At 52.4% G+C, this 6,000-nt stretch overlaps 1 long non-coding RNA gene across 4 annotated transcripts in view; it reads left to right on the top strand.

Annotated features, from left to right (window-relative positions):
* Window positions 1–626: 626 nt before the first annotated feature.
* Window positions 627–6,000, top strand: part of LOC123334861 — a 43,758-nt gene continuing 38,384 nt past the window's right edge. For 2 of the 4 annotated variants that reach the window (XR_006553030.2, XR_006553031.2), the window contains exon 1: window positions 627–1,551. This is a non-coding gene — a long non-coding RNA (uncharacterized LOC123334861). The remainder of the gene's footprint in view (window positions 1,552–6,000) is intronic. The other 2 variants (XR_006553029.2, XR_006553027.2) reach the window with 2 other exon arrangements.

Here is a 6,000-nt window from a genome sequence, read left to right as displayed (position 1 = left end):
GGAAAGTAATGTTTCTACCTTTTAATATGCTGTCTAGGTTGGTTATAACTTTCCTTCCAAGGAGTAAGTGTCTTTTAATTTCATGGCTGCAATCACCATCTGCAGTGATTTTGGAGCCCAGAAAAATAAAGTCAGCCACTGTTTCCACTGTTTCCCCATCTGTTTGCCATGAAGTGATGGGACCAGATGCCATGATCTTCGTTTTCTGAATGTTGAGCTTTAAGCCAACTTTTTCACTCCTCTCTTTCCCTTTCATCAAGAGGCTCTTTAGTTCTTCTTCACTTTCTGCCATAAGGGTGGTGTCATCTGCATATCTGAGGTTATTGATATTTCTCCTGGCAATCTTGATTCCAGCTTGTGCTTCTTCCAGTCCAGCATTTCTCATGATGTACCCTGCATATAAGTTAAATAAACAGGGTGACAATATACAGCCTTGACATACTCCTTTTCCTATTTGGAACCAGTCTGTTGTTCCATGTCCAGTTCTAACTGTTGCTTCCTGACCTGCATACAGATTTCTCAAGACACAGGTCAGGCGGTCTGGTATTCCCATCTCTTTCAAAATTTTCCACAGTTTATTGTGATCCACACAGGTGTGGCTGATTCATTTCACTGATCAATAGAAACTAACACTGCATTGGAAAGCAACTATAGGCCAATACAATTAATTTAAAAAGAAAAGAAATAAAACCGCAAGAGGCATCCTGATCATCTCGTCATCCCCATGATGATACTCACTGCCCTGAGAATGAAGACCCAGGCCTACTGTCCAGCCACCTTGCCCGGCCCCTCACGCGGTCTTGTGCTCTGGCTGCGGTCATCCCTGAAGCGAGTCCCTCGGCCAGGGCAGGTCCCCGTGTGCCCGTTCTCTCCCGTCCGCCAGGCTGGCTGGGCATCAGTCACGTGTGGCTCCTCCCAGGACAGGCATCTGCTCCTCAGGGTGCCCGCACCCCCGTGTTTGTCCCTGGCGGCACCCAGGGAACGCTGTGTTGACCGTGGCGCGTCATGTGCCCACCGGTCACCTGGCTCCGTGCCTGTGTGGATGCCCAGGGCAGACCTGCACACACCTGTGCTGGGCACACAGGAGCTCCCAATGGGGGTAACTCCGGGTTACTGTAGGGCTCTAAAGAGAAGCTGCAAGTGAGAGAAAAGATGCTTGGTCCACGCTCACGGACGTCACCTGTGAAGGGTTAAAAAGTCACCTGCGGGGAGATGACCCCCGTGCGCCGTCCTCCCCGAGGCAGTCGAGCTGCCGGCGGAAACAGGCCGATCCAGAGACTTCCGCGTGGGAGCCGCACACGCGTGGTGACGTCACGGGCCAGGCGTGACGCGAGGGGACGTCACGGGTGGGGGGCGGGGCTTGAGCGTGCGTGCGCGTCGCCGGGTGTCCCGGGCCTCACCTCCAGCCTCGTGAACGTCTGGGTTGTTCTCGGAGGCCGGTCTTCAGAGGACCTTCTCCTTAGAGGTCGCGGCACGAGACGTTCATCAGCATTTCCCGCACTTTGAAAAAATGGCTTCCTTCCAGCCAGTGACGACGGCCCCGCAGGTGAGGTGAGTGGAGTCAGTGGGAAACCCGGCGTTCCCCCGGAGCGGTCGGGGCCGGGCGGCCGGATGGCCCCTGGGCACCGCCGACCCCCACCGCCGGCGTCCGCCTCGCAAGCGGGGGTGCGGTCGCGTGGGCTCCGTCTGCGCTCCCCTCGTGGGGCGGGGCGGGGACGCCTCGGGCCCCCGTCGCCGCGGTGACGGCGCTCTGAGTGTGGTCCCCGCACGCTGCCCGCTCTGGCGGCTCCGCAGAGCAGTGTGGCCTCAGGACCCTCTGTCTCTGCCCTTGGCCGGAGGGCCTTACGTCCTCAAGGTCGTGGTCCTGGCTTAAAATAGCGCCTGGAGACCCAGCTGTCTAGGTCAATCCGGCCCAGAAAGGGGAGGAAGACAGAGCCACGAGGAGGCCCTCTCGAGCTGCGCGAGGCCGCTCACGCTTCGGCTGGCGTGCACCCGCGCCCGGGGCTCAGTGCTTCGTTTCCAGGGAGGGTGGAGACGCCGCCCCTGGGCGCTAAGTGCGGAGCGGGAGTCAGGCCGTGTTAGCGGGGGCGAGGATGCGCCGGGGGCAGGCAGCCTGCTGCCCTGACCGCAGAGGTGGTAACCCGACCTGTGATGCGGTCAGAGCTGCGGGCCCACAGCTGACGGTGGGGGTGCCGAGCGTGAACCCACGTGGAGAGTGAAGAAGCCACCTGGTGTTTCAAGGCTCTAAAGTCGTCTGTTCCCAGCTGGCTCGGGAAAAAAGGCATTTACCAGTCCAGTTGACTGGGTTGTGCACTGGGGTTGGGGCCAGCGGCTGAAGATGCCTGAAGTTCCACATGGCCTGGACGCTGTTTCCCATGTTCACCCCTCAAGGCCTCAGGGGGCCTGAGGGCAAGACTTGGTGTCCCTAGGCTCCCTGCCCAAGGCTCATCACGCTGTCCCTTTAGTTTCAGTAACTAAGAAAGCATCCGCTGGCTGTACGGACCAGGTAGTTCAGAGGCCAGTCTTCTGCTGTTGATTTAAGTCAGAGTCACTGGTCACTCCTGTTTTTTGCAAGTAATTTTGCTTAATAATTGGGTGGATAAAAGGATTGAAACCTTGGAAAGGGTAAGTTAAGCTTTTAATGGACAAGCTACATTGTGTGCTCATTTGGAATTGGGTTGTTTTTGTTGTTGACTTTTAGGAGTTCTTTGTATATTATGGATCTAAGTCCCTGATGAGGCATAAATGATTTGCAAATATATTCTGCTGTCCCATCAGCTGCCTTTAAACTCTTCAGATATTCTCTGAGACACAGAAGTAACATGTGTTACTTTGAAGATAAACAAGTGGGGGCCTTTCTTGAAAATAAAGTTCATTGGTGAAGTAGAATGTTCTTATTAGTTAGCTTCATAATGCATTAAAAAATGAAGATCAGACTTTTAAACCACATAGTCCACAAATTAGAAAATTAGTGTATAATACTGGGAAAATATTACTCATTGTTCAGTGAATAACAACAGCAAAATTTACTTCCATCTTTATTAATACGTGTAATACCAGCACTGATTTTTTTCTTGATGTTTCCAGATTTAATGTTGCCATTTTACTCTGGAATCTGGTTAAAATGAATAACCCCTTTGGAGAACAACAGAAGTCATCTTTGCTCTGCCATCTTTCACCACTTCCGGGTGGGTTCCCTTGGGAATTCCCTCCAAACAAAGAGTTCTGCCAAATCACGGCACAGTGTATCAAAACCTCATCTTTTAATTACAGAAATGTTGAAGAAATAGTTGCTCAGGTAGCACAGATTGGCTCTTCAGCTGCTCTTTTATGGAGCTATTAACTCAGAGACAGCATTACTTAAATGTAGTTTTTATTATTACAATTAAAGACTGATTTGATTTTATGAGATCATGCATTTTTATTTTATGGAAGTTTTATAGTTAAATTCAATTTAAAAGATTACTCTATATTTAAAGTAAAATATAAGCAAGTACAGTATTACAATTATACTCTACATCTTTTGCAAATCTGATATTAAAACTTCCAGGCAGCTGATTACTTTGGTAGCATCAAATGTTTCCTGATATAACTACGTAATAGCCAAAGAAAAGCATCTTGGTTTATTCTGTTTGTGAAATGCCAAGCAATTGTTCCCTTATTAAATATGTCAGATCTAATTAAGTTTATTGCCAGACATACAAGTCGCTTTCCTTTCTGCTGATTCCCAGAGGAACGGGCTTCTTTGGATCAAAGCGATCTTTTATTGGTACTGTATTGTTTGTGTGACACAAAGTTGTAAAAATGGAGACCAGCACTCAGAAAGCCAGCTTCTGGTCTTAACTTTTCACAAAGGGAGGAAGTTGGGAGAGCTGAGCGAGGCGTGTGTGTGCAGCTGAGATGCACACGGCTGTCACGTGGCCTCGAAGGCCAGCTTGTGACTTTCAAGTTTCCCTGTGATTTTTGAAGGGCTTTGTTTCTGATGGAGGAAAAGAATGTAAGAGTATTTGCACTAAACAGATTAAGCTGCTGGTAAACATGTCCCCTTTAAATGAACTGATGTGGAGACAAAGAAAGCGCTTTGTCGTTGTCAGCTGGGTTTGTGTGAAGTCACAGGGACAGACGAGAGAAGCGGCGGGCCTCTTCAGATCCCTAAATCAGAAAATCTGTGAAACAAGTCAAGACCGAGTTAGACTCTACTTCCCACTTATTTTGGCTAAAAACTTGCTTTTCCTCTCTCACTTGCACTTCTTGGGAGGGAAACCTGGTTTTTCCAAGATAGAGTTAGCAGAGGAGCAAATATTACTTGGGAACGGGAGCGCTTTTCAGGGTCTGAGCACTTGTGATGGATCAGTCCTGCTTGTGAGGGGCTGGCGGCACATCGGGGCCCGGCCCCTGGCTGGCGATGGCTATGATCTCACTGTCAGCACAGACGAGCAGAGGGAGCTTGTCCGGCTCGGGGTCTGGGGCTCATAAGGGGGCTGATGGGCCGATGGGGGCGCTGGTGGGGGCTGATGGGGCTGATGGTGGCTGATAGGGGAGTTGATGGGGCAATGAGGGTGCTGATGGTGGGGCTGGTGGGGACTGATGAGGGGCTGGTGGGGGCTGGTTGGGGGAGCTGATGGGGGAACTGATGGGGGACTGATGGGGGCTTATGGGGCCCCTGAAAGAGGCCATCCTTTTTTGAGGAGGGTGTGCTGTGCAAACTTGTAGGATCTTAGTTCCCCAACCAGGGATTGAATGCTGACCATGGCGGTGAAAACACCCACCTGGGCCTCACGGAGATGCGAGCAAGCCCGGCTGGAAGCATGTGATGTGGACACAGAGCTTCTTTCCCATTCAGTGGGGTGTGTTTTTGTTGTTTTTTGTTTGTTTCTTTTTAAGAAAGTTACCTCAGTAAGTAAAGTTGGGGATTTGGGGTGTTAGCTGTCAAAAGTTGGGGTTCACCAAAAAGAGTTCAGAGTAACGACCAGGGGTATGTCCTGAGGTCCAGATGTCCAACAGGTCTTTAGCATCTCTCATGGGGACCTCGGACAAGGTGCCCCGAGGGGAAGGCTGAGTCACTTGGGATGGACACTTGCGCTGGGGCTGCTGCACCTGAAGGAGGCCAGGCCCCTTGGGGGTGGAGCCGGGTCTCTGGGTGGGTGTGGGTGGGGGCTTTGGGCTCTGGACAGTGCATGTGGCCTCTGGAAGCCCCGCATGTGAGGCCCCGCCGCCAGACACTGTATTGTGGATTCTGGGGACGTGTGACCTCAGACTCCCCGGCCCTGGAATGGGCGTGTCCACGCTGGAGTCACAGTGCGGGCGTGAGTGTGATGCCAGGTCCCGATGTGTCCACACCTGGCACAGGCCTGGCCCTAGGGTGCCGTGGGGCTTCATCCCTCCACTTACTGGGGCTGGCCTCCTGCAAGCCGAGTCCAGAGCTGAGGCCTCTCCCGTCTCGCTCTTGACCCACTAGAGCAGAGCAGCTGCCAAGCACGGCTTATCAAGGCTCTGCAGTGTCCTGACTGCTGACCCTTGACCCCGACTACAGCTTCAGACCAGTTACCTCCCGGGGTGACCATGACCCATCTCAGCAACCTCTGGCTACTGAGGCCCAGGGAAGGTCTCAGAGGTCAGGGTGCTGAACATCTCCACCTGCACCTGGGCGAGGCTGTGATGGCTGGTAAGTGACTCCCGGGGTCAGGGGTCAGGGTCAGGGCCACCAGTGCTGGTCACATCACCTCGGCTTCATCTTGGACTCACAGAAAAACTTCCTTTCTGTGACTTGGGTGTGACCACGTGACTTGGTGGTAACAACGGACTTTGAGCAGAAGTGATGGGTTTGCTTCCCATCTGGCCATGAAACCCAGGGGCCAGCGCCTCACCTCTCTCTCCGGCCACTGACGCTGCCATGTGAGAGACCCCAGCACCACAGACTGAAGACCAAGAGCCGGCTGGCCTTGGAGGCAGCTTCAGAAATGCTGGGGACTGCTTGTTACAGACGCTGGTGTTGTCTTA

The sequence above is a fragment of the Bubalus bubalis genome, chromosome 8 (genome assembly GCF_019923935.1).
Source record: "Bubalus bubalis isolate 160015118507 breed Murrah chromosome 8, NDDB_SH_1, whole genome shotgun sequence".
NCBI lineage: Eukaryota > Metazoa > Chordata > Mammalia > Artiodactyla > Bovidae > Bubalus > Bubalus bubalis.
This window is presented reverse-complemented; position numbering and strand designations above follow the sequence as displayed.